Consider the following 27,944-nt stretch of genomic DNA (forward strand, 5'->3'; position numbering starts at 1 on the left):
GGTGGTGCAGTCCAAGGGACTGACCCTGGTGAGACTACTCACTGAGGGCATTTGTAGCTCATACCCTCATGCTTGTTAGGCAGCTGGACCATCCTCATGAGCAGGCAGAAGGATGAGGTGTGCTAGAAAATCTCTCCCAACAAAAACATCACCGCATACATATCCGTTTTGAGAAATTAATTCTTCTGGGTACTGAAAGCTTCATTCTCACTTTTGGAATTCCCTATTAAAATGCACATAATCCTAAAGAATCGTTTTGAGTCATTTCAGATGTTATTAAGTAATATTTCAAGGGTTTTCTCTGCAAGAAGGGTTCCCTTGATGTGCTTTTGTAATAAAGGAAGGGAACCAGGAGAAAACAGTTCTGAAGTGAGATGTTTCTCTTCAAATCAAGCTCCCTAAACCACACTTAGGACTGAGTTGGATTTAAATCCTTGCTGACAGAGGCAGCAGTTCTTAGCAAACACAAGCACATTGAATAGTTTTATCTAAATTATGCAAAATGTAGGTAGAATCCCTAGATTTTTCTCTTCATTCTCATTTTGCAATCATTAGAGACCCTACATAGAGGGAATGGTAAACACTGGAGCTGAGGCTTCAATGAAATAATCTAAACACATTCTTGATTTTATTTGCAATCTACATATTTCATCAATTCCGATGCACTCCCACCTCCCCATTTTAACATTTTTGCAGTTGAGGTGTTTCTAATGGTTGGTTGTATCTTACAAGTATTGGCAGCCAGGTAGGTGGTCATTGTCATGTTATTTATGGCACCAGCTCCATCACTGTGTTTATGTTGTTGTCATTTCAGTTGACTTATATACACTGTTATTACCACACATGTTAAATTTAACTGGCATTTAAAGTATCTTCCATAGATTATTCTATGATTTCGTATTGAGACATTAAGATACTGTGAATGCAGATTGACCAAGAAACAGCACCAGGGTGTAAGTTTGATATCAGGGAAACAAATAGCTGTCATTGAAAGAGTGATGACAATTTCACATTTTCTTTCAATGCAATGGCCATGTGCTTTATGGGATATAGGAAAGGAAGATAATCATAGGTAGATGAAATTCTGTTACGTTTTGTTATTCACATTTATGCAGAAAGCTTTACCTATATCTCCCAAGCAAGACTGTACGAACATCTGCATTTGCAGAATTTTCTTCCAAACTGGCAGCTTGAAAGAAAATGTCGAGGATAATAGTGAAGTATCATCTTAAGAAATGCTGTATTACTAAAGCTCTCAATGGCACGTAAGACAAGATCATATGTATTCTATGGTATAACACAGATATAAAAACAAAACATAGACATGGAAATGCTGTGTTGAAAATTAACTCAAGAGTTCAACAAAAGAGACATGCACCCCAATGTTCATAGCAGCACTATTTACAATAGCCAGGACATGGAAGCAACCTAAATGTCCATCGACAGAGGAATGGATAAAGAAGATGTGGCACATATATATACAATGGAATATTACTCAGCCATAAAAAAGAATGAAATAATACCACTTACAGCAACATGGATGGACCTAGAGATTATCATACTAAGGGAAGTAAGTCAGACAGAGAAAGACAAATATCATATGATATCACTCATGTGGAGTCTAAAAAAATGATACAAATGAACTCATTTACAAAACAGAAATAGACTCAAAGACATTGAAAACAAACTTATGGTTACCAAAGGGAAAGAGGGGGGAGGGAGGGATAAATTAGGAGTTTGGGATTAACAGATACACACTACTATATATAAAATAGATAAACAACAAGGATCTACTGTGTAGCACAGGGAACTATAATCAATATCTTGTAATAAACCATAATGGAAAAGACTATGAAAAAGTATATCCATGGGACTTCCCTGGTGGAGCAGTGGTTAAGAATCCGCCTGCCAATGCAGGGGACACGGGTTCAAGCCCTGGTCCAGGAAGATCCCACATGCCGTGGAGCAACTAAGCCCGTGTGCCACAACTACTGAGCCTGCACTCTGGAGTCCATGAGCCACAACTACTGAGCCCGTGTGCCACAACTACTGAAGCCCGCACGTCTAGAGCCCGTGCTCTGCAACAAGAGAAGCCACCACAGTGAGAAGCCCGCGCGCCACAACAAAGAGTAGCCCCCGCTCGCTGCAACTAGAGAAAGCCTGCGCACAGCAGCGAAGACCCAACGCAGCCAAAAAAAAAAACAGTATATGTATGTATAACTGAATCACTTTGCTGTATACCTGAAACTAACACAACATTGTAAATCAACTGTATTTCAATTAAAAAAAAAAGTTTGGCAATAAATTTGAAAAATCCCTAGGAATTAAATCAGTTCATTTCGTTCATACGTCCCTTTTGATGTATGCAAAAGAGCAAAGCATTCTTAAAATCTGTATTTAAAATCTAAGTCTAAAAATTTCTTTCAAAAATTATACAATAAAATTTCAAAGTAATTAGGAAGCACTATGTCATAACTTAATTTGAACCATTTTTTCTTTCTTAGTGTTAAATAAATAATGGTGCAACTTATAATTGATGAGATTTTGGATTCATTGGCAAAGCCTGGAAAACTGCAGGTCCTCTAACTGTCAAATACTTTGCACTATGTGCATTTATAGAATGCACCCAGTAAAGAGAAGAGAGCTGATGAAGAAGAAAGAAGAGGAGGAACAATAACTGTTACAAAATGTGTCTGGGGTAATTCTTAGGTAATAGCAGTATCTATCACGGAAGGAAGCTGTCCCTTGAGTCTATTTTCAAGTTACTTTGACATTTGCAACTCAAAACTGATCACTTTTTACCTGGTGTCTGAACTTCCTATGAAAAATTATCTTAGGCATGAACTTGAATTATCTTGATTTGCTGGATGGGATGATTACCTATGATGATTTTTTAATCATACCTGTGAAGACTCTATAGGAGGCCAAATATAGTTACGGAGTTAACCTTTTAATTGATTTGGTTGTTATTGAGCAGTAGGTAACAGATAAAGTGTGGAGGGCAAGGTCAAATTCACCTCAGTCATCACAATGCAGATGTGGCCCCCTCCCCCACGGATGGCTGCCAAGATCTGAAGATTTGTGTCCTCTTACATTACATCCTAGAGGTAGTGATGTAGCACCTATGTGATCATAAATGGGGAAGATAATGTACAGGCTTCTGGCACATAAATGACTGGTCAGTTAAGACTTTTCACCATAATGGCCTTTCTTTAGTTACACCACCATTCAGACAATTTCTTTCTTTTCTTTTCTTTTTCAGAATTATGATTTTTCAAAAACCAAAACACCAATAAATGAAAACTCCATTCGAAGTAAATTTTCAGCGTTACAATTTCAGACAAAACTGTACCCACTGATTTTATTTGGCATTATAGTGTTTATAGTGAGAAAATGTCATTGAGAACAGATATGAATAAATCTTCATTTTATAATATATTACATACAAATTGCATAGTTTTACTTTCAAATTGTTTTTGTTATATAAAGTTGTTTTTGTTATTGAATTGACATATATTTCCATTTGTGAAATTGTGTTTGGGTATCTTGGATTGGGATGGAAGGCATTATAATTCTCATTAAAATTAAAAGAAGTGGGACTTCCCTGGTAGCACAGTGGTTAAGAATCCGCCTGCCAGTGCAGGGGACACGGGTTCCAGCCCTGGTCTGGGAAGATCCCACATGCCACGAAGCAACTAAGCCTGTACGCCACAACTACTGAGCCTGCACTCTAGAACTCACAAGCCACAACTACTAAGCCCGCGTGCCACAACTACTGAAGCCCGCGCACCTAGAGCCTGTGCTCTACAATAGGAGAAGCCACCGCAGTAAGAAACCCACGTACTGCAACGAAGAGTAGCCCCGGCTAGCCGCAACTAGAGAAAGCTCGCACAGCAACAAAGACCTAACACAGCCAAAAATAAAAAATTTAAAAATAAATAAATACTTTTTTAAAAAAATTAAAAGAATTAAAGATTTTAAAATTTTAATGGCTTTTCACTTAGCAGCAGGGATTTTCAGGGAATTAATTAATGAAGGAATAGATATACTTAAAAGTCCTGGATTTAAAGAAGAAATAACCTTGCTAATGAGTATATGATCCAAAGAGGTTTCCAGCTTCTTACAAGTTTTGAAGTTTCTTGAGATTCCATCAAGACAACCATTAAAGACCAGTTCCCCAGGCTTGGTCTTGCCTTGAAGCCCACTGCCTAATACCAAAAGGCTCAAGTGTGGAAGGAAGGGTGTGCCAGGTTCATTGGGACGCTCTTCTAGGCCATTTGTTTTCTCCTTTGCCACGTTTTACACCGAACTCAGCAGTCTGTCTTCTCATCTTTGTATCCCCACTACCTATCTTAGGGTCTTATACAGAGTCCACATTAAATAAGTGTTCACAGATTTTTTTAAATGCCAAATTTTCCTTAAGTTTTTAAATTATACTTTTTATGTGTAGAGTTAGTAACTCCCAAGTTTTCTGAAGAAGAAAACTGCCAGCATTTGACATGAGAATTTTAAATCTTCACCTTTAAAAAAATTATGTTCATATTGAAGGGGAGCAGAATATAACACCTTTAAATATGGCTCTTTGGTTTAAGGATTATCTTGAGCTGGATGTTTTTAAGAAATTGCAGACACAGGAGAAGCTCTAAAAACCAAGTGAAAGTTACTCTTTTGTGAGAGACATTTACATCTCCCCAGGAAGACATTTACATCTCCCCAGGAGTATGACTAAATCTCTAGAAACTTACCAATGGAGAAGGCACTGACTTAAGTCTGCATAACAACCATAACCTTGTTTACTGTGCTTTTCCTGGTCACCTTCCATAACTGCCGCTCTCCCCGCCCCCCAACATCTTTCTTTGGTCTTTAGCTGACAAAAGAAAGGTATTGAAGGTGGTGGTGGTTTGGGCCATTGCAGGAGTTACTCAGTTTCCCTGGGTCTCTCCCATGTAATACAGGAGGCATATATGTTATTAAAGTTCTGTTTGTTTTTTCTCGTTAATCTGTCTTTTATTACAGAAGGCCTCGGCCAAGAAGCTAGAAGGGTAGAAGGAAAATTATTTTTCCTCCCTATAATATAAACAAAGGGGAATTGAATTAGCTTTATTTGGTCATTTTTGCCTTCCTCCAGTCCCATGCCCCCTTCTAACTGGATGTAACTGGGCTCCTACAAAGTCAAGATTGAGAACTTCCAGAATAGAGGTATTCAAGGAAAAGAAAAGTTATCAATGACATAGGTTAAATCAAAACAGAAAGAAAATTAGTAGTGAAGACTCGGGAGCATATCTCTGAAGATAAATCTCCGTATTAGATCGGTGAATAGCACATTAACGCATTAGAATATTTGGAAGTTTGCCACCAAGAAAAGATCAATTTTCATAAAGCAAAAGGAGACAGATATCACATGGGCACATGCATTTACAGGCATTAAGAGTTTCTGGTGCAGTACGCTGAGCAAGCTGAGGTTGGCGTGGGAAGTTTTGAGTAGACTGAGACAGCCGTGCAGCTTTGGTCTAACGCTTCATAATTTTTACATACCTGAGGTCACAACCAACTCTAAACTTGCTTAAAGATTTATTTATTCTATAAAATCTGGACCTTCCTATATTAACAATACCACAAAAGGGTAATATTGATATATTTGAAATGAGACCACAAGAGCTAAGAGCTTTTTTTTTTTCATTTAAAAAAATTTTATTTTATTGAAGTATAGTTGATTTTCAATGTTGTGTTACTTTCTGGTGTACAGCAAAAGAGCTCTTTTTTCTTGTAAGTTTATTCTGTGAAATGTTTAAATACTTGGGATGTCAGTTGATTTTTCCTTGGCCCCAAGAACTCTAGTTCAGTGATTCTTAACGGGGGCGTGGTTTTGACCTTCAGGGGACACTTGGCAATGTGTGAAGACATTTTTGGTTATCTCAACTGTGGGAGTGAGGAGAGGGTTGCTACTGGCATCCAGTGAAAAGAGACCAGGGAATTTATCTTATTCATAGTTTGATCTCCTGGACCTTTGAATATTGCCTGATACATAGTAGATGCATAATAAGTATTTGTTGAATAAGCAAGGGAATAACTGAATGAATAGATGGATGAATAAAGAATGATACAATTATTCTCCCTGAGCAATTTTCATTCAGTTAATTTATACTGTGGTGCTGTTAGCTATCAAAGTCTCTGCAAATGCAATTCAAATCTTAGTTTTCCATAACTCTCTCTACTGCACAAGAAAGATGTGCATATTCCCCATACCACATGCACACATGTTTGCCCACCTTGACAAAGAACATGGATAATTCATTCTATTGGAGGGAAAAATCAATCAAGTGTTTGTTTTCACTGTGAACATCACCAGGAACAAGATTGTTGCTATGCATTTACTGATGAAATGTTTAAGGGGCAGCTGTAGATAATTTGAGTCTGTGCCTCCAGATCACAGAAATCTGCAGTCACTTTAGAAACAGCAACTCTATTTTGTTTCTGTTTGTTTTAATCTCACACCTGAGCTTTACCTGATGCACTGTCATTTTAATATTGTTTCCATGCCACGGTCAGCAGTGAAATCACTTGGTGTTAGGATCATAGATTAATCACAGGCATAGCTTTCATTCAGCTGGAGGCAAGCATGGCTACTGTTGACTCTGCAGGCATCAGCAAAAAGCACTGATCTGGGCACTGGGGTGTATTAACTATCTAGTGCTGCCTAACAAATTACCCCGAAACTAAGCAGCTTCATAAAACAAATATTTGTTACCCCATAATTTCTGTGAGTCAGGAATACAGGCATGGCTTAGCTGGGTCTTCTGGCTCAGAATCTCTCACAAGGTCAAAAACAAAGTACTGGCTGAGAGTGAAGTCATCTCAAGGCTTGCTGGCTTCTAAATTCACTCACAGTTGTGGGTAGGATTCAGTTCTTGGTGGGCTGTTGGACTGAGGGCCTCAGCTCCTGCATGGCCCTTGACCAGAGGCAGCCCTCATTTCCTTGCCATGCAGGCCTCTCCATAGGGCAGTTCACAACATGACCACTGGCTTCATCAAAGTGAGCGAGCAAGAAGAGCCAGGGAGAGAGTAAAAGCTAGATGGAAGTCACAGTCCTTTATAACCTAATCACTGCAGTGACACTGCATCACTTTTGCCGCATTCTATTCACTAGGAGCAAGTCACTAAGTCTAGCTCACACTCAAGAAGGGAATCACACAACGGCATGAATACCAGGGGGTGAGGATCCCTGGGAGTCATTTTAGAAGCTGCCATCATAGGAGACTTAGATTTCCGCCGGGTGACAGTAACCAGCACTATGGCACTGCCTACATTGTTTTGCTGTTTGGCCCTCATTATTCTCATTTGTAAAATGAGGTGATTGGACTGAGCTGCCATCAGAGTTCAAAAGATGTTACTAAGTACATCCTACTTCCAGGATTTATTTGTTGAATATAAGTAAGGGCATTTAATATTTTTACTGTGTTGATTAAGGCTTTTTGGTTTCAAGGAGTAGGGTCTTGCAGGGAAAGTGGTCATCTGTAGTTAGGACCCAGGTGGTCTGAACTGAAATGGGAGGTGACAGGTGATTCTGGGAACTTACTCCTTTTAGACTGAGGAGCCTTAGTCATGGCATTTTTGCATTGCTCTGAGAGTCTGCTCCGTTCTCCTCTGCCTTCTGTCTTCCCCTCCGCACACCTTTTATTACACAGTTTCTACTTTCTCACTATTTGAATTTGCCGTGGTCCCTCATGATCCGGATCCTACCTTCTGACATTCCCTGTATGCATTCTTCTGTCAGCTACAAATTGGCACTTGCCATCTGCCTCTACAAGGATTAAATCATGCGCTGCTTGTTGCAGCCGCTGACTTCCAACACCCCTTGAAAGGAGTTCAGGGTGGAGAGCAGAAATGAGGCACTCTGTGCTCTGGGAAAAACTGGCAGAACAAGTCTTCAGATAGTTAGATATTTTCAGGAACCGATTTTATGAGCCCAATTCTTATATCTCCTCATATCTAGAAAAGCAGTAAAACCCTTCATTGTGACGTCTGCTTCACGAGACTAGAAGAAACCTTCTGCAAAAAATGTGTGCTTGATTGCATGTACTCTCCCTTCACCAAAATCACATATATTCTGACCTTCCCCCCTGTCTCTCTGGAGCAGTTTCTCAGAGCTGAGTTGCTGCCTCCTGGGCTATAGTCCTCCTTTTGCCCCAAATAAAACTTAACTCACAACTCTCATGTTGTGCATTTTTTTTTTAAGTCAACGTTGCAAACAACTGATGCATTCCATATCTCCCAGTGTAAATTCCTGAGAAAGACAATCTTATTGTTTCTGATCATCTTTTTATGACAAGCTTCCTGGAAGGTGTGGAGGGTAAAGACAGGCTCACCATAAGTGATTGCACACCGATCCTCTAGTGTTTCTAACACCTTACATATGGAGGACAAGATCCAAGGATCAACTCTGATAGGTTCAGAGTGCTTCCACTCCCTTCTTAGCCTTTGTCTTTCTTCTCATTGATAAAAAAACAGTGCACAATGAGATAAAAATCTAGGGAGGAGTACAAATACACAGTCTGTGTCCTTAGGCTCTACAGTAAAATAGGAATCTGAACGATAAGAAAAATGAGCTCAAATATTTATTCTATTGATGGATTTTTCAAACTATGGCATTCTGACCCGGCCCCTCCCCCCCCAAAAGGTATATTGAGCAGAGAACTATCTAAATTACACTCTGTGAGAAGGTTTTAATTGATTTCAGTAACTAAGACTTACGATTGATTTTAAACTTTCCAATTGATTTTAGCTAAATTGAAACTTTTGCTAAGTCCCTGTTGACTTCTAGCTTGGAGCGGAAGTCACAGCAGAAAATTCACATCACTGAGAACATATTTACTCTGGAGCGATAATGGAGAGTGCCTCACCCACACAGTCTCCTCTCCAGTTAGGAAGCAACATGTTTTTACGTTTCCTTACTTTTGCTGAAAATACAAGTTCTGGCTTACAATGTAATTTCATTAATGTGTTACCCTTATTATTAAATGAAGATTCATTAATTCTTTTTCCATCTTTGCTCGCTGATATTTTTCTTTTTAAAATCCCTTCAGGCTTCATTTCTTTCTTTTTTTTATAACAGGATTTCTTTTATTTTCAAAAAAATATTGATTGATTGATTTGGTTGCACTGGGTCTCAGTTGTGGCAGGTGGGCTCTTTAGTTGTAGAGCACCGGCTATTAGTTGTGGAGCCCCGGCTCGTTAGTTGTGGCATGTGAACTCTTAGTTGCAGCATTCACGAGGGACCCAGTTCTCCGACCAGGGATTGAACCCGGGCCCCCTGCATTGGGAGCACAGAGTCTCATCCACTGCGCCACCAGTGAAGTCCCCAGGCTTCATTTCTTCCAGAAAATCTTTTGCAACTTGATTCCTTAGGTTGAATGATAATTAATTATATGCTTTTGGAGCTCAAAGAGAATTGAGTATTTTAAAATCCAGTCTCCTCATTTTCTGATTGAGAAAACTGATGCCAAGAAAAGCTATGTGACTTGCCTAACATCACACAGCTAGTTAGTGGCAAAGCTGCGAATGGAGTCCATGTTTCCTCACTCTAGCTTTAAAGACCTTTATACCTTAATCAATCAATTAACGAGGTATTATTGAGTATCTTTTCAATTTTGGGGTAGGACCTGTAACGGAGCTAAGATATAGCAAGAGAAATGAATTTTTTTTTTTTTTTTACCAAATGTTTTTTCTCCTCTCTCCTTTCCACCTACCAAAGACATCTGTGGTCCAGATCCTTTGTTTCCTCATAGTGTTCTCCATCTACTGTAGTCTGCAAGTGACCGCCTTTTGCTTGGCTCTCCCCTAACAAGCAGAATGTTCCTTTTCTCTTTGCCTCATACTGCTCTCTAATGTGTGTGGATATAAGCCCTGTCTCTAACTAGACAAGAGGCTCCTTGGGGGCAACAATGAGGTTGCTTCTTTTGTGATCCTCACAACTCCTGGCACAAAATGCTGAATTTGGTAATAATTAGAAGACTTCTATAAGGTTTAGATTAAGGTCACAGAACAGCAGAGATGACAGAGTGAACTTGCCCTGTGGTACAAGACAGACTAACTAGGAAATGGGGCTTATGAAACATTATTCACTTCTTCATACATTCATTCATTTTCAGGTATATTCAGAGCTTCAGAAAAGCAGAAGGAAGACAGATTCTTCTCCCTCCTGGACTAGAAATTAATTTCCCTGGGGTTGGGAAATGGGATGAGAAAGAATCCAAGGATCTCGGAATATCTTGGATCTACAAACTACTTCCTGGCTTTCCTGTTGGTTGGCAAGACCCCAAAGGTGACTGGCTCAACGGTGCATCTTACAGATGAAAGTAGAATATGATGTCCCTGTCCCAATGGTAATACTCTCAGAGGTAGGGGCTGACTGAGGGAGCCTTCAAGGACCATGACTGAAGATCAGATGGTCATTCTAAACCCTCCTCACCCCCTGCCTCCAGTCAATATTATGTCCCAAGAAATAAAAAGCCTGATAACATTATGGAGAAGATGGGGAAGTGCAGACTTAGTAATCCATTAGCCTGTTGTAATGGCAATTTGGAGTCAGAAGTTTAGTTGAAATACAAAAAGTGTATATGTAAAGAAGTGATAGTTCACGTACCTTTGAGACTGTGGACCGAAGTGTAAGTCTGCTTCAAACTTTAGTGTCACGTTCCCATTTGACGAAACATTCCCTTTAGACAGCCAGATGGTTAATATGAATCCCCCTGCACCCCGCACTTATAAGCTTAACACTGCATAGCAGAAATAAGTTTTATTAAAAACTTTTAAAAGCCATTCACTGGGAGGGTTTTCTCGGTGTTGTTTTTGTTTTCTGGTGGTTTTTTTGGCTCGTGGGATCTTAGTTCCCCGACCAGGGACTGAACGCTCAGGGCCGCGACACTGAAAGCGCCGAGTGCTATCCACTGGACTGCCAGGGAACTCCCGGCCATTCACTGTTTGACATTGTGTAACAGGTGTTACTTTACCCCAATACCCCAAAAGGTCCTCAAATGAAACTTTCTTCAAACATCTCTTGAAAACCCACCATCAAAACAACAAAGGCTATGAATTAAAATAATTTTAAAATCTACTGAAAGCAAACATATTATAAAATCAGACTTACTCATTTCACAGTAAGTGGTGATGACCAGTCTAGGGAGAAGCCCTCAATTACTTGACATATTCCTTTTGTGACTTTGAGGGATGTCTTGGGGGGTACTGTGATACAGTGTTTTTTCCTACAAAATCCTCCACCTTTGGACATTTTTGCAAAAAAATGTTTAGTCCAAGTGTTTAAGGTCAGCAGCTGACAAAGTCCATTTTTCTCTCCTGCTGAGCGGCAGCCTTGCTTCTATGCATTAGATTGGCTATAAGAGGGCTCACTCATTGTGTCCACGGGAGAGTCAGCAGAATTGAGACCTCAATGACTGGCTATTCCATTTGGAAAGCCTAGGATATGGATGTGATTCCCACAGGAGACAATTCACTTTTGAATTTTTGCCCCCCAGACAATGATACACCAATACTGTGTTCTCCAGTCAGACATCTCAAGGAAAAAAGTGCCACGAGTCAACTGTCAGAAGTCAAAGTAGAAGATATTTCTCAAGTTTGTCCCCAGCTAATGAATATTTCATCATTAGACCTTACATTATTCTGCACAAATACCTGAGCTTATCAGTTATGTATAGAAACTGATTTGCTTAGTGTCACATTTACTCCAAAGGAAGGATTCACATGGTAAACCTGAGTGAACACTCTAAGAGCAGAATTAGCTGCCTTAGTGACAAGAAAATTTACATTTAAAAAATCTATTTTGAAATTTCATTATACATGCGGAATTTATCTTGCTTTTAGCCTTTCCTCTATGGAACACTGCAACTTATACACAGTCTCATGTTGACACTATGGTTGAGTGTCTAAATATGAGTATTACTGTAATTTATAAGTCATAATCCCTTGTCGGCATTTTAGTCTCTCCAAAGGGCTTCTTGCTACTCCAATAAGATTTTGTTCCATGGGACTTCCCTAGTGGCACAGTGGTTAAGAATCCACCTGCCAATGCAGGGGACACGGGTTCGAGCCCTGGTCCAGAAGATCCCACATGCCGCAGGGCAACAAAGCCCGTGCGCCACAACTACTGAGCCTGAGCTCTAGAGCCTGCAAGTCACAACTACTGAGCCGGGGCGCCCTAGAGCCTGTGCTCCGCAACAAAGAGGAGACACCGCAATGAGAAGTTTTTTAAAGATATTGAAGTATAACATACATTCAATAAAGTGCACTAATCATAAGTGTACAGCTTGATGAATTTTTATGACCCTGGTCAAGATATAGAACATTTCCAGCATCATGGAAGGCTGTCTTAAACACCTTCCCAGTCAATACCTCTCCCCAGAGACAACAAGTATTCTGACAGCTATCAGTAGTAATGATCTTTGCCTATGCATGGAATTCATACAAAAGAAATTATATAGAATGTACTATTTTGGGTCTGGCTTCTTTCACTCATCATTAAGTCTGTGAGAGCCATCTGTATCATTGTGTGCTGTCATAGTTCCATCTCTTTTTGAATATAACACAATTTATATATCTTTCTCCTACTGATAGCCATTCAAGTTGTCTCTGTTTGGACTTTTATGAATAAGGATACTATGATCAAATGTGCACATGTCTTTGGAAGACACATGTACTCATTTTTCTTGGTTCTATACCTAGGTGTTGACTTGCTGGCTCATACAATACATGCATGTTTAGCTTAAGTAGATACTGTTAGTGTTTCAAAATGACTTTGCCAATTTACACTCCCACCAAAAACGCATATGAAAGTTCAATTGCTCCACATCCTTGCCACCACTTGGTATTATCAATCTTATTAATTTTGGGTATTCTACTCATTGTTTAGTAATATCTTATTGTGGTCTAAGTTTGCCTAAAGAAATTGTGCATGTTTTCATGTGCTAATGGACCATTTGAATATTCTCTGTGTAAAATGCCTGTTGAAATCTCTTGCCCATTTCTAAATTTAGTCACTTGTATTTTTTGTATTGATTTGTAGGAGTTCTTTATATATTCTGGATATGAGTCATCTTTTGTATACATAAAATGTCTTCCTATCTTGCCTTTTTATTATCTTAAAGGTGTCTTTTGATAAATAGAAGTTCTTAATTTTACTGAAGTCCAGTTTATCAATCTTTTCTTTTATGGTTAGTATTTTTTGTACAATTTTAAAGAAAAAAGTTGTACCTTTTCTAATTTCACTCATAAAACGTAAGAATTGAAAAACATAAAAATATAAGCAAAACACAGGTAAAAATTGAATCCAGCATTCTTATTGATGTGGACAATCAGAAAACTTTAAAGTGCTATAAAACCCACTAGAACGGCTAAAAGTTCAACAACTAACAACAAAAAATGTTGGTGAGGATGTGAAGCAACGAGAAGTCTCACTGCTGGTTGGAGTGTAAAATAGTACAATCATTTTGGAAATCTATTTGTCAGTTTCTTATAAATTTAAACATTTACCCACCCTATGACCCAAAATCTCAGCTTCTAGGTATTTACTTAAGAAAAATGAAAACATATATCCATAAAAAAAGCCGTGTACAAGAATGCTTGTAACAACTTTAACTATAATAGCCTTCAATTAGAAATAACTCAAATACCCATCAACAAATGAGATAAGCAAATTGTGGTATATTCATACAAGAGAATACCACTCAGCAAAAAAAAAAAAATTACTACCAGCAATAACGTGGATGAGTCTCACAAATATTATAAGTGAAAGCAGACGCAAAGAACACATACTGCATTGCATCGTTTCATTTATATGAAGTTGTAGAACTTGCAAATCAATATGGGGTAACAGAAATCAGAACAAGCTAACAAGTCTCAACTCTAGCAAATATTTTTAATGCAGGGAAAACTCTACAGAGGATATGAACAGTGCAGGGAGAAAAATTGTATTGTCGGAAACACAAACACAAATCCCACTGGCAAACAGCTTCAGTATCTATTTGAGAGTATCAAGATAGCAACTGTTATTATTAGCAGCCCAGGGAACATAAATCAAGAGTGGCTGGGTCAGACACTTTATTCTCCAGCACAGAAGGGCATCTGGAAGCTTTTGGCTCAAAGGAAACCAGTCTGTGTGGCTATAGGGGGGATAAAGTTAAGAGAAGGAGGAGGGTTCCCTCTACTATCCAAGGGAGAGGCAAGTCATAAAGGGCTTCCAAAGCCAGAATGCAAACTCTGAGAACTGTCGTAAGCAGTCTTCTGCATTCTCCCCAACCACTTAGCTACAATCACTGCTATGACACAGATTAATCTGAGCTTTCCTTACCGATTATTGTTAGTACGTGCCATCGTGTGACCGTTAAACTGTTGCATTTCAACTTTTAGCTTACATTGATCCTTACTTCTCATTCCTTAATCTATTTTAATTAGACCACAGGCCTTGGCACATCATCTCCTGGTCTGTTCTAGGTATGGCTCCAGATGGAATTATTTCTATGTTATGAGGAAATGGAAAACTAAGGAAAGGAAAACATGGTATCAGTATTTTCTGCTGCAATGTGGAAAGATCTTTTGGAAGGCCTAAGGCCCATTGTTAGCATCTTTGTGGTATTTTGTCTTTCCCTATGAGGTCTACATACAGGAGAGGTGAGTTCATCCAAAAGATGAGACTCAGAAATACCAGCTTAAGGATAAGAAAACTGAGAAAGAGTAAGGCGCCCCTACTGGCAGAAGTTGGCCCAGAACTGTCAGCTAAGCCTTGGCGTTGCTCGTGGCCGGGCCCCAGCGCTCCCCTGGTGAACATAAGCCGTCTCACAGACACCAGCATCACATAAGCCCATGATGGATCAAGATAAAAACAAGACCACCCTGCAATCATGTCTGAAAACAGACGAAAGCGTGAACAGTGTTCAAACAACAAAAATGATCAAACATCCCCTTATCTTGGCTCATATAAGTGATTGCCACTGCTTCACCAGCTACAGCTAAAGGCTCACCCTAGTCTCCCCTCCTTTAGATAAGATTTATTGGGACTTCCCTGGTGGTCCAGCGGTTAAGACTCCATGCTCCCAATGCAGGGGGCCCAGGTTCGATCCCTGGTCAGGGAACTAGATCCTGCATGCCGCAGCTAAAAGATCCCGCACACCGCAACGAAGATCCCAAGTGCTGCAACTAAGACCCAGCACGGTCAAATAAATTAAAAAAAAAAAAAAGAATTATTAAAGTACCCAGTTATAGAATTATCCCCATTTCTTGACAGCACCTAACCCAGAATAAAGCCCTATTTCCTGAACTTTGCCCCAAGTCACCTACTACAAGTCCAAACACTATAATAAATCCTTTTGAACTCCCTCTTATTGAGATGCTCTATGGTTCCCCAATGTGTACATTCACTCTCATTGTAATAAATCAATAAAACCAACTTTGACTCTAGGTGTGTTTCTGATGGTCTTTAGCTAGAGGACGTTAACAGAAGTATAAAGAAATTGAGTGGAATTGCTAAGACAACATGAAGACCAAGAAGAATTGCACCTTGTGTATAATCTGCATAAAGGTCAGTACCAAAAGTCAGTTACATACCACTTAATGAGACTTCTTGCATCTCAATCATTTTTAACCTGAGCTCTTTGCTAGTAGAGGCAGAAACAAACAAATAAAACTTGTCTACCTCACAGAGAAACCTTGTATAGACTATGTGTCTGTTCTAGACAAATATGCCCAGGGGAGAAGTATGAGGTACCAATCTTTAGCGGGTCTGAGCGCATAGACATCCTTGCCAGAAGCTAAAGCTCACGGAAGCTGGAGGACAGTTAGATGAGCCCTGGCGTGATTACCTTAACAGAAAAAAAGTATAGGAGAAAGGCAGAGTGAGATTGACTCCTGGAATGCCCCCTAGCGTTTACACAAGGAGAAAATGTTATCTGTCCCCTAACCTTTGCCCCAGCCTATACGTGCAAATGTCAATTTCCTGCAGACTCTTGAACAGTTACAGGCCCAAGGCTCTAGGCAGTTTTGCCAAGACCTTGTCCTTTTGACAGGCTTTCTATACTTTATTTATTTATTTTATTTTTTGGCTGTGTCGGGTCTTAGTTGTGGCACACAGGATCTTCGTTGAGGCATGTGGGATCTTTTGTTGCAGCACGCGGGCTTCTCTCTAGTTGTGGCGTGTGGGTTTTCTCTCTCTAGTTGTGGCGCGCAGGCTTCAGAGTGCGTGGGCTCTGTAGTTTGCAGCATGCGGGCTCTCTCGTTGAGGTGCTCAGGCTTAGTTGCTCCATGGCATGTGGGATCTTAGTTCCCCCACCAGGGATCGAACCTGCGTCCCCTGCATTGGAAGGCGGATTCTTTATCACTGGACCACCAGGGAAGTCCCAACAGGCTATTTATACTTAAAGCTACCATGTGGTAGTTAAAAATCAGGTTCTGGAGTCAGAAATACCCGATTTTAAATCTTAGCTCCATCACTTACAAATTGATCTTGGGAAAGTTCCTTAACATTTTGTGCTTTAGTTTCTTTATCTGAATAACAGAGACAATAATAACTGAACCTACTTTGTGGGCTTTTGTGGATTTAAAGGGCTTCCATAGTGCTTGGCCCACGGTAAGCTTTCAACAAATGGTAGTGACTCCCTATACTCTTAGTCTGTATTTGGAAACAGAATGATGTTGACTATTCCTAATATTTCAATTTTTATTTTTGGAGAGTTTTACATAGATGTCATGTATACTTACGTAGTTACATGGGTACATCATATACACTCAAATACATATGTGTCTGTATCATACATGGGGTTTTTCATGGATACTGGTACTTGAATGGGCAAATATTATCAAATTACAGGGCCCATGTTAGCTCAGGGATGAATAAAAACCTGTCAGGTGCTACAAGTGGCTTCGTAAATTTCCAAATCTTAGTGATGATAAATTGTATTTGGATTTTCCCAAACTGTTTCCCTAAGCTTAGTAGTTTGCTTCCTTAAAGAATCAGACAGCTCCTCTCGTCACTTTACATTTACCACTAGTTCTTGAACCAGAAGTAGTCGTGACTATCAAAACCAGCCCTCCCCAAAAGTGCTCTGGTTCACAGGGACACCAAAGAGCCACAGTGAATAATTATTTAACTATCGCTAATCATTACCTCTCCCATGGGGGCCTGTTTTAAAGCAGTCCCAATAGACCATAACTCCAAAGTCCAAACAGTGATGATGTTTTTCATTAAAACTAGTTTAGAATGACTGTTGATTAGTTTACTGTGCTTTTTCGAAGGGGAGGATCAGAGAAACCACCTAATACATGGGAAGTGTGAGGGAAGATTCCAGAGCGGAAAAAGATAGTGACCTTGACCAACTGTGGTTAAAACAGCTTGCGTGTGTGAATTTGATAAAAACATATGACCATAGGAATCATTGCTACACTGCCTGTAGATGAGCCTATGTTATAAAACTTCAGAAATGGGCAGCTTTTCTCTGAGGAGCTTAGGAAGCCTCTAAGTGTCCACGAAGGCTTTGGGCAAGTGTTGTAGGAGCCCCGCACATCCCTCAGGCCTTACCACCTAGTCTACTCCAGCTACCTTCCACCTGCCAGTGCCAACATCGCCTTAGGTGGAAGGCCACTCTGCTCATACATAGGACAGGATGGAATTTCCTGGACAGAATGCCATCCAGTAGTAGCCAATGGCTGACAAGAGTTAGCGTATAAATACCCTAGCTGGGTCTCCCTGGTGGCGCAGTGGTTAAGAATCCGCCTGCCAGTGCAGGGGACACGGGTTTGAGCCCTGGTCTGGGACAGCCCTGGTCTGGGAAGATCCCACATGCCATGGAGCAACTAAGCCCGTGTGCCGCAACTACTGAGCCCGTGTGCCAACTACTGAAGCCTGCGCACCTAGAGCCTGTACTCCGCAACAAGAGAAGCCACCGCAATGAGAAGCCCACGCAACACAACAAAGAGTAGCCCCCGCTCGCCACAACTAGAGAAAGCCCACGCGCAGCAACGAAGACCCAACGCAGCCAAAAAAAAAAAAAAACCCCAGCTCTCGTGCCCCTTCAGTTAAGTAACCTGGGGCATGGGTTTTATACCATTTCTCCGAGTTTTCCCGTAGGATTAAGCTCTAGTTGTCCACAGTGGAAGCTGGCTTGATAATGCATGCTTTGTCAGCTGCCTTCTCTCCCTTTTCACATTTCCCCACTCTCCTACCAGTGCTATCTGCACCTCCCAAATAAACTACTTGCTCTCATATGCTTTGCTCAGATTCTGCTTCTGGGGAAACCCAAGCAAAGACAGGTTTGGATAAATGGAAGCACTCCTGGAGAAAAGCAAATATTTGGCCTCATGCTGATAGCTGACCCTGGGGTTTCAAAGGAAGATCAGTCACTGGGATGGGGTTAATCTCTTGCGGTTCATTCTATTAACCCAACTACTAGTTTGCTGATGAGGGCTCACTTTCCCTGCAGTCACTGGTCCTGGAATCACCCCACCTGCCATGCGGGGAGGGGTGTGTGCGTCAGCCAAGACCTATGTGGCTGCTGCTGAAGCGGAAAACAGTGCAATGTCATCAATCAATGCCTCACACATGCTCTCAGCCGGAGGGCAATTAATGTTACTCAGGACGAAAACTAATAAGGCTGCGGATGAATGTGTTATTGAAGAGACCATCAGATCAGCCTGGCTGTAAGAAGTGACCAGAGGCAGTAGGAGTGCTCCTTGGCTGTGCCTGGCAACAGCTAGTGGAGAGCAGCCTTCTGTCTCAGGCTTGGAGGGGGTCTTGACGGGAAGATCAGTCATCTTCACTACTTCTGCTCTTCTGGGTTATCCCCTCAACAGACTCAGCAAATAGGGTACATCTCCTCCTATGGTTGTGGCTATGTTTTCTTTTTTAAAAGCAAGAAAATGGAATCCCTTCAACGTATTCAGGATATTTTTTGCTAGCCGTTTCCTTTTCTGTCTGCCTTTGGCTCTCTTACACTGCCTGTATTTCTCTCTTCCTCTTCCCTTTGACTCTTTCTCCCCGCAACCCTGCCTCATCTATCTCTGCCTCTGTCTCTTCCCTTCCTCTCCTCCTGTCCCTGTCTCTCTACCTTGCTTTTCTTTCTGCTTCCTTTTTTCCATCTCCTAGATTCTCTTTCTCTCTCTGTGCCCCCTTCCTCTGCTCTGGTTCCTTCGTTTGGTCCTTGGAATATTTTCTCATGTTCCAACATTCTTTAAAGTAGGTTCATTTACCGAGTCCTTGATATATCCCCCAAAGAAAAGCAGTTATGGTTAAAATCTCTCCATGTCATCTGTAGCCAAATAACCCAACATAAAACCAGTTAGATTCATTTTTAAGTAAAATTCCTTCTTGGGCTTTAAAAGCCTGACTCCTAAAGTTCTCTATCTGGATAGACTGTCTGCTTCTCTGTCGAAGCCCCGCTGTACATGCTGAACATTACTCAGGCAGTGGGGTAGCACAAAGTTCAGCCACCTTTTTGAAATAGGATTCAAGTGTTGTCTCCTCCTGTTTGCCTAGAGAGGCCGAAGGAAAAGATAGTAAAGGGTGAAGGCAGCTGTACAGACCTGCTGTTCACCGCCACCTGGGGCTGTGGTTTAGCAGCAGCAGTTCATAGGTGGGCCTGTGAGGGAAGAGAGGACGCAGGCAGCCTTCATACCAGAATGGAGCCAAGATGCCCACAGGCTAATTCTGACTGGATTTGAGATGCCCCTGATATTGTCCGTCACAAGACTGAGACCGCCCCCAACCCCGGAACCTCCAAATAACTCCTAGTTCTATATCATCAGCCCAAAGGCAGAAGGACTAAAAACCTGCTGGAAAGCATCAAGAGGAGAGAAAGAATTTCCTCTCAAAGTCTCAAAACGATCTTGGAAACTAAAATTCCAAAGAAAGTGAATAAACCGTATGCTATGAGAGACAGTTGACAAAACCATCGATCAAAACACAAATTCACTCAAAATGAAACTGAAATAAGAAAACAGCTTAAAAAAGATTTGCTCATAAGTATGCCTAAGATGACAGGTTAAAAAATAAATTTTCATAAACTAAACAGGAAATTATGAAACAAAGCAGACTTAAAAAAGAGTCAGTACATATGAAAGGAACCGTAGAGAAAACTTAGAATGAAAAATATAGTTACTGGAATTAAAAATAGGATAGGATAGTTCCTCAAAAGATACGATAAACTGAAATCTAGACACATTTGAATAGAGACTTTGTGAACTAGAAAACAGTCTTGAATAATTCATCCAGAATCTAGCACACAGATCCTGATACCAAATATAAAAGATAAGTTATAACGCAGAAGGATTGAGAAATACATAAGCATAATGCAAGTGCCATGAGAAAAAGAAAAAATAAGAGAGGGAAGTTGAAGAAGCAATATTTAAGGAAATATTGATGAAAACTTGCCATAACTGAAGAAAGACTTGAATCTTCAGAACAAAGTTCATTTTGAAACCGAGCAGGACAAATAAAATTATACCACCTTTAGGTACACTGTAGTGGAAATGAACAGCAAGGATAAAGAGAAAATATCTTAAAAGCTACCAAATAGAAACAGATACAATTAGAGAGTAGGCTTCTCATTAACAATACTTGCAAGAATACAATGGAGTAATATATTCAAGCTAGAAATTTATGTGCATATAAATTCGTATTTAAGAGTGAGGGAAAAATAAAAATATTTTCAGATTTACATAGGCTGAATTTATGACTCACAGACCCTTCCTGAAAGAAATATTAAAGTATATACTTTGGCAAGAAGAGAAGTGAGTGCAGAGGGAATGCTTAAGATGTGTGAAATAACAGTGAACAAATAAGTTGATAAAATATGTCAGTAAGTTTAATTAATGACTTAAAAAGTGTCAGTGAGTTTCATTAATGACTTAAAAAGTAATCATTTTTTATAAACATGAGTGAAACTAAATCTCAAAACAACAATAAAATGGTGGGGGCTGTTCAAGGCATAGTTACAGCATGTTAAAATCTTTGCCTTAGGAAGGAGGATAAGTAAAACTGAATAACTTTTGCTTACAAAAATTTATACTTAAATATGTTTTTAAAAGTTGATGGGGGGCTTCCCTGGTGGCGCAGTGGTTGAGAGTCCGCCTGCCGGTGCAGGGGACACGGGTTCGTGTCCCGGTCAGGGAGGATCCCACATGCCGCAGAGCAGCTGGGCCCGTGAGCCATGGCCACTGAGCCTGCGCATCCGGAGCCTGTGCTCCACAATGGGAGAGGCCACAACAGTGAGAGGCCTGCATACCGCAAAAAAAAAAAAAAGTTGATGGGTGACCTCCAAAAAATAAAAAAAAAATGTCCAAATACAAAATAATAAAAATAAATTTAAATGAGTTAAATTCACCCAATAAAAGACATAGACTATCACACTGGATTAAAAGCAAAACCCAAATCTGCTATCTTTAATTTATAAAATAAACTCCTAAAATCAAATCACACATAAAGGTTTAAAATAAGGATCTAAGAGAAATTAACCAGATTAATAGTAATCAAATTAAAATTTGGGTAGTGATAGCAATATGTAAAGTGGAATTTAATTTAAAAAGCATTGTTAGAAATAAAGAGAAATATAATATTATAGTAACAGTAGAAATCCACCACAAAACATAGAAGGGAAAGAAAAAGGGGGACTTCCCTGGTGGCGCAATGGTTAAGAATCTGCCTGCCAATGCAGGGGACACAGACTCGATCCCTGGTCCAGGAAGATCCCACACGCCGCAGAGCAACTAAGCCCATGTGCCACAACTACTGAGCCCACGCACCGCAACTACTGAAGCCCGCATGCTCTAGGGCCCTCGTGCCGCAACTACTCAGCTCGCGTGCTGCAACTACTGAAGTCCACACACCTAGAGCCTGCGCACTGCAAAGAAGAGTAGTCCCCCACTTGCCGCAAATAGAGAAAGCCCATGCACAGCAACGAAGACCCAACGCAGCCAAAAAGAAAAAAAAGAAAAGAAAAAGGAACCCCTTAATCTGATAAAGATCTATTAAAAACCTACCAAAAATCACATCTACTAATTTCTATTATTGTGTAATACGAGTCATAAACATTGTGTATAAAATTTATATACAAAATATGGGTTTCCCTCGTGCCGCAGTGGTTGAGAGTCCGCCTGCCGATGCAGGGGACACGGGTTCGTGCCCCGGTCCGGGAGGATCCCACATGCCGCGGAGCGGCTGGGCCCGTGAGCCATGGCCGCTGAGCCTGCGCGTCAGGAGCCTGTGCTCTGCAGCGGGAGAGGCCACAACAGTGAGAGGCCCGCGTACCGAAAAAAAAAAAAATTTATATACAAAATAAATGTATCTACAAATCAAAGAATAGATTTTTTAAACAGCTTAACATGATTCTTAAATAGACTTCTGCTCTTTGTCAAAGCCAATACGACGGAAATTTGGGTATTTTACTCACTGTGCTTTAGAGTAGTGTTTGTATCCAGACAAGGTGTTTGATTTTCACAAAAACCTGAAGGTAGTTCAAAATTAGTTCAAGGAAACATGTGCTGAACTTCTTCACTTTGCAATCTCAACATCATACACTTTCTACATGATTTTCTCCTGGTAAATGGATTTTTCCAATTATATAAAAAATTAATTATTGTCCAGTTGAGAGATGTTACTACTTGTTTACATCAACACTAAAGACCTTTTTAGAATGAAAGAGATCACATGTAAAATTAATACGAGTGGCTCAGTGGGAGATTTTTGCAACATCAAAAACTAGAGTCAAAGGATTAATATCTACAATATACAGGGAAATAATGCAAATCAACAAAAAAAAGGCAGGGGAGATAGGAAAATGGATGAATTATATGAAAAGACAAGTCACCGAAACAGAATTGTAACTGGCCAAACAAGAACAAGAAGAGATGCACAACCTCTCTGGTAATCAGAAAAATGCAAAGTAAAATAGCGATACACCTTGTCGTCATTTTATTGTCATAAAATATCAAGTGTTTGTGAAGACATGAGGACTCATGGACTACCAGCAGGGATTTAGATGGGTGCAGCTATTGTGGACAAAAATTGTGGTGTTCTAAGTGAAATTACACATATTCCCTACGAAATGGAACTCCCATTCCTTTGTATAGAATGTAGATGTACTCTTGCGCAGATCCATGATGGTAACTGAATAAGCTTGCTCACTGGAGCTTTGTTTGGGAAAACAAGGAGTTGGAGCAACCTAGCTGTTCATCAGTGGTGAAATGGATAAATAAAATGCATGCTATTCTGGAATTAAAAGCAATTGCACTGTGGAAAGATCTTAAAAACACATTCTCAAGTAAGAAAAAGAAATAGATGAGATCTAGGGACTTCCCTGGTGGTCCAGTGGCTAAGACTCTGCACTCCCAATGCAGGGGGCCCGGGTTCGGTCCCTGGTCAGGGAACTAGATCCCACATGCCGCAACTAAGAGTTCGCATGCTGCAATTAAAGATCCTGCATGACGCAACTAATAGATCCCGCGTGCCGCAATGAAGATCCTGCATGCAGCAACTAAGACCCAGAGCAGCCAAATAAACAAATATTAAAAGAAAAAGAAATAGATGAGATCTGTAAGACAATACCATTGTATAAATTTAAAGATACATGGTTTTTAGTTTGCAAAGATGCATATACATCAAAGGAGAGAGAACAAATACACTCAAGTGGGTTTCTGAGAGGAGATGGAGCCACGGGACTAGTGATTGGTAATGAAGAAAAATAAAACAAGAAAGTGACCATGTACCATCCCATGGTGATAGTATTCTGTGGTCTAGGAAATGAAAGAACTCAGATTTCTGTATCTGGAATTAAAAGAAAAGTGATTGTATTTTGTCTGTTTTTGTTATCACCCTTCATTCCCATTGAACCCTTTTATTAGTACTTTTAATTATACATTGTTTTGTCTTAACATTTTAAGCGAACATTCATGTTAATTGAGGTTAACTTTCATTTTGTCACCTCTTTTCATATATAACTTACTTTTCCTGTCTTACTAAATTGCCTTACACTTGCATGATGTTTTATTTTAAAACATTTACATCCTGAGGGAATAAAAATTCCATGCCAAAGAACTCTCTTTTGTGCTCACGGTAAATTCCATTATCACAGGCTCCACAGGGGATGACAGAGTTTTAATTTATAACCTACTATAAGCACGTTAAAACAATGACACACAGTTCATGCTGTTTGTGTGTATTAAATGAGTCTCTGGATCCTCACTAATAGAGTTGCAGAATATTTGAGATTGAAGATATTGTTTGACTGACCTACCTTATCCATTCATTTCACAGAGAAGGAAGCTGAGGTCCAGAGAGGGTAAGAGACCTGCCTGACACACAGCTGTAGTTGTAGAGCTAAGACCAGACCCATGCAATCCTCTTTACATTTATCCTCCTTGATCAGGCAGAAGTACATTTACCATGAAGCCAGTGAAGCTTAAGCTTCAGGGCCCTAACTTGCAGAAGCTTCTTCCACATCGCTAGTAGTGCCTGAGAAATGTGTTGACAGGGTCATAGGTAAAATTTGCAAAAGCAAGATGTTTGAAATAGAATTAGTTAAGACCACTGTCTCTTTCCATTCTGACTTCCTCTCTGTCACACCTCCCCCTCACGTTAGGGAAGACTGAAGTGGCCAAGAACATTGGATATTTGTAAGTCCGTATTATTTTTCTTAAAGAGTACTCCCACAATGCCTGGATCCACCCCAACCTTCATTTATAATGCCAATAATACCTGTTACTGAGTGTTTGTGACCGTCCACAGACATTCTACCCAACCCAGGAATTTGAGAATCACCAACAACTTACTTCTACCCTGTGTTCTGCCCCTATCCCATCCTGCCTCTCTCTCAGAGGGAGTCACTGTATTAATTTTGTGTTTATTGTTCCCTTGTCATTTTGTTTTGTTTTGTTTCATCACATATAGTTATATGCTTTACAATATACAATTGTTTTGACTTGCAATGAACTTTGTGACAGGATCTTGTATTTTACTTAGTCTTCACCCAATGTATTGTTGCAAGCAGCTATGGTTCAATTATTTTCACTTCTGTTTAATGTTCCATTGTACAAATGTATCAAAATTAGTTTACCCAAAAAAAAAAAAAAAAAAAAATTAGTTTACCCATTCTCTTGTCAATGGCATTTGGGTTGTTTCACATTTTTTGCTATTTTGAACAGTGCTGCTATTAAACATTTTTGTACATATTTGTGGATAACCACTTGTAAGTTTCCTTGGGGTATACATCTAGGGGTAGAATTTCTAGTTCATAGAATTTAAGAATATTTAACTTTACAATATAATGTTTTATCATTTTCCAAAGTATTTGGACCAATATATAATGTATGAGAGATGTGTTATATAAGAGATCCATCATTCCACCTCCTTTTCAACACTTGGTATAGCCAGGCTTCCTATTTTTCACAATCATATGTGTATAAAATGGAATCTCCTTGCAGTCTTGTCTTCCCATTTCTTGATTACTAGTTAAGTTGTGCATCTCTTCATGTCATTTTCAAATCTTACAACAACTTGTAAGTTAGGGATTATCGTCACGATGTCATAGATAGAGAAAATGTGACACAGAGAGGTTAAGTAACGCATCCAAGGTCATCCAGCTACTAAGTGATGGTTCAAGGATTCAAACCTAGGTCTGCCTAATCAAAACCCTCACACTTATCAATCCTGTTATATTAACCACCCTATTTCTTTCCTACAGATTGTGAGGAATAAGAATCTTGGAGAAGTTGCTGTTCTAGGTCTTGTAAGATTGAGAACCCAATCACTGAGAAGGCTTTCTTTCTCAAAGTCTGAATTAGTAGCCATTGACCCAAGAAAGCTAATGTCTGTGCACTTTGGGTATTTGCATTTAACAGAACAAGTCTTTGCAGGCGTGGAATGACCTGCTCTATCTAGCCCTCTGGGTTTGTGAAGCAGGTATATTATTCTGTTTGCTTGGTGATGAACTTTTAGACTAATACTTAATCATTTCATAAACACAGAGTGAGGCTTAGGAACCAGGAAACGCAGAGCTGCGAAAAAGTTGGCTTTTAATTTTTGCTCTCTGAACCATTACTCTGGCAGGAAAGAGGGGATATCATATTTTATAGAGTTGCCAATTACAAAGATGTCTGGAATATGCAATTAATCTACCATAGTTTTTTTGTTTTTGTTTTTTTAATCAGAGCCTCTTTTGCCCTGGGCTCCAGTAACCTCACACAGAATGTCAATGGTGCTAAGACTGAGAAACCTTGCTCACAGATTAAATCTAATTTGTTGCGATCAAAACGGAGGAAATATTCAAATTATGTTACTATAAGCACCATGCATATTTTAAGCGCCTTGATTTTGTTTCATGGAGGAAAGGCCCTCAGAGACATGAGCTAGAAGTACATTTTTAAAGTTAACAGGTAATGAACTTGAAATTCAGGATATATCACTGACATCAACATAAGAGATTAGCATAAGATAAATAGCATTAATGGAAATCGGCCTTTGATAGGAAGTAATTAGTTATTTCACACAGAGATTAATCATGGAGAGGTAGCATTTCCTTAAGGGCTGAAAGGAATTAGAAAATTGATCAGATACTTTTTCTCTGCAAAGTGGTAAATACTTAGAATAGCTTTAATAAAGAAATTTTGTTTTAGGTTTCATAGACTTTGTAAAGATATTTAGGATTTTATATTTTTTGTCTAATAGGTGGCTCTCATCTTCTAGAATCCATTGGTATATATGCTCCATGAGGGCAAAGATTGTTTCGTTTTGTATTGCATTGGGTGTTTTGTTTTCTAGTGTTTTCTCGTGATCTAGAATAGGAGTCAGCAAACCTTTTCTATAAAGGGTCAGATAAGAGATATTTTCACCTTTGCAGCATATACAGTTCACATCACAACTGCTCAAGTAGGGTCTTCAGTATAACTTGTAACTGGTTATTGTTTATTTGTATGAAAGCTATTGTTTTCTGTATTTGATTTTATCACCAGAAATGTACTAAAATTCCTTATCATTTGTAACAGTTTTTTAGTTTATTCTGTTGGGTTTTCTAGCAATAATATATATATTATTATATATACTATATAATAATATATAAAATTATACATATAATTTTATCCATGAGTAATGTTAAGTTTACCTCCTCCTTCCCAATTTTTATGCCTCTTGATTTATCCTCTAGTCTAATTGTTTTGGTTAAAAATTTTAAAATAATATTAAGAATGGTAATAAAAACTATCCTTGTCTTGTCCTAGTTTTAACGGGAAAAGCTTCTACCATTTTCCCATAAATCGTAATACTGAGTTTTTGGTTAAATTCTATCATGATAAGAAAGTAAATTAATCAATTCCTATTTTATTAATAGTTCATTTAAAATCATGAATAGAGGGAGACGCAAGAGGGAGGAGATATGAGGATATATGTATATGTATAGCTGATTCACTTTGTTATAAAGCAGAAACTAACACACCATTGTAAAGCAATTATACCCCAATAAAGATGTTAAAAAAATAAAATAAAATCATGAATATATGCTGAATTTATCAAATGCCTTCTCTGAGTCTATAAAAAGTATTATGTGTCATTTTCTTTTGATTTGTTAACCTTCCAATCTCCAGCTTACTTAGTCTTTCAAACATGTTTTTACACTCCCACATTTATACGGTAGAGTCAAACGTCATAGTGTCTAAGGAAATAGCTTCCAGCTCCCACTGATGCCTAGTTCCAATCTCAGTTCTAGCTGCCAGCTTAAACAAGATGCCCATGGCCTCTTCCACAGTTCACATCCTCTTGGATAGAGAGTTCCCTGAGAAAGACTCCCAGTGTCATTTTGTCTTTATTTGTCATCCTCTGGGATTATATTCTCTAACATCCACATTCCCAAGGCTACTGCCAGCCTCTCATACTGTCATCCACTAATTTTATGGTGGGAAATGCT

At 39.4% G+C, this 27,944-nt stretch overlaps 1 non-coding gene across 1 annotated transcript; it reads left to right on the forward strand.

Moving 5' to 3' along the window:
* Nucleotides 1-15,067: 15,067 nt before the first annotated feature.
* TRNAW-CCA (transfer RNA tryptophan (anticodon CCA)) lies at nucleotides 15,068-15,140 on the forward strand. Its single transcript has one exon. It is a non-coding gene; the product is annotated as a tRNA-Trp (tRNA).
* Nucleotides 15,141-27,944: the final 12,804 nt, after the last annotated feature.

Source organism: Delphinus delphis, chromosome X (genome assembly GCF_949987515.2).
Source record: "Delphinus delphis chromosome X, mDelDel1.2, whole genome shotgun sequence".
Taxonomy (NCBI): domain Eukaryota; kingdom Metazoa; phylum Chordata; class Mammalia; order Artiodactyla; family Delphinidae; genus Delphinus; species Delphinus delphis.